The sequence below is a fragment of the Arachis hypogaea genome, chromosome 4 (assembly GCF_003086295.3).
Source record: "Arachis hypogaea cultivar Tifrunner chromosome 4, arahy.Tifrunner.gnm2.J5K5, whole genome shotgun sequence".
In the NCBI taxonomy this organism is placed as follows: domain Eukaryota; kingdom Viridiplantae; phylum Streptophyta; class Magnoliopsida; order Fabales; family Fabaceae; genus Arachis; species Arachis hypogaea.
The window spans coordinates 25,641,166-25,643,107 of record NC_092039.1 but is presented as its reverse complement, the minus strand read 5'-3'; positions in this window follow the sequence as shown (position 1 = coordinate 25,643,107).

Below are 1,942 nucleotides of genomic sequence, written 5' to 3'. Positions count from 1 at the left end.
AAAGGACTGCAGATGCTGTTGGATTCTGACCTCCCTGCACTCGAAGTAAATTTTCTGGAGCTACAAAAGCCCAATTAGCCCGCTCTCAACTGCGTTAGAAATTAGACATCCTGGGCTTTCCAGCAATATATAATAGTCCATACTTTTCCCGAGATTTGATGGCCCAAACCGGCGTTCCAAATCAGCTCAAAACTGCCCAGCGTTAAACGCCGGAACTGGCACAAGAATGGGAGTTAAACGCCCAAACTGGCACAAAAGCTGGCGTTTAACTCCAAGAAGAGTCTCTACACGAAAATGCTTCAATGCTCAGCCCAAGCACACACCAAGTGGGCCTAGAAGTGGATTTTTATGTCATTTACTCATCTTTGTAAACCCTAAGCTACTAGTTCTCTACAAATAGGACCTTTTGCTATTGTATTTTCATCTTTTGATCACTTTAGATCTTAGGATCATCTTTGGACGTCTAGTTCTTAGATCATGAGGGCTGGCCTCTCGGCCATGCCTAGACCTTGTTCTTATGTATTTTCAACGGTGGAGTTTCTACACACTATAGATTAAGGTGTGGAGCTCTGCTATACCTCGAGTATTAATGCAATTACTACTGTTCTTCTATTCAATTCAGCTTATTCTTGTTCTAAGATATTCATTCGTACCCAAGAACATGATGAATGTGATGATTATGTGATGCTCATCATCATTTTCACTTATGAACGCGTGCCTGACAACCACTCCTGTTCTACAAGCAAACAAGGCTTGAATGTTTATCTCTTGGATTTCTTAATCGGAATCTTCATGGTATAAGCTAGAATTGATGGTGGCACTCAAGAGAATCTGGAAGGTCTAAACCTTGTCTGTGGTATTCTGAGTAGGATTCAAGGATTGAATGACTGTGACGAGCTTCAAACTCGTGATTGTGGGGCGTTAGTGACAGACGCAAAAGAATCACTGGATTCTATTCCGACATGATCGAGAACCGACAGCTGAATAGCCGTGCTGTGACATAGCGCGTTGAACATTTTCACTGAGAGGATGGGAGGTAGCCACTGACAATGGTGAAACCCTACATACAGCTTGCCATGGAAAGGAGTAAGAAGGATTGGATGAAGACAGTAGGAAAGCAGAGAGACGGAAGGGACAAAGCATCTCCATACGCTTATCTGAAATTCTCACCAATGAATTACATAAGTATCTCTATCTTTATTTTATGCTTTATTCATAAATCATTCATAACCATTTGAATCTGCCTGACTGAGATTTACAAGATGACCATAGCTTGCTTCATACCAACAATCTCCGTGGGATCGACCCTTACTCGCGTAAGGTTTATTACTTGGACGACCCAGTGCACTTGCTGGTTAGTTGTGCGAAGTTGAGATAAAGAGTTGAGATTGCAATTGTGTGTACCATGTTGATGGCGCCATTGATGATCACAATTTCGTGCACCAAGTTTTTGGCGCCGTTGCCGGGGATTGTTTGAGTTTGGACAACTGATGGTTCATCTTGTTGCTTACATTAGGTATTTTTCAGAATTTTTAAGAATGAATTCTAGTGTTTCAAGGTGATGTTTTCATCATCACCAAATCTGATTGATTCTCATCAATTTAGCTCTTGAATGCAATGTCCTGCTGAGGCTTGGCTAGCCATGTCTAATTTCTTTAGACTGAAGCTTTAGACTAGCATGGCATGATTCCTGGAATTCTTATTAAAAATTTTTAAATCTTTTTATTTTCTTCTCCATATAATTTTCGAAAAATCCAAAAAATTTACAAAATCATAAAAACCAAAAATATTTCTTGTTTGAGTCTAGTGTTTCATTTTAAGTTTGGTGTCAATTGCATGTTTCTGTTCTTCTTGCATTCATTCATGTGTCTTCATTGATCTTCAAGTTGTTCTTGATGATTTACTTGCTCTGATCTTTAAATTCTCTTGTTTTGTGTGTTTT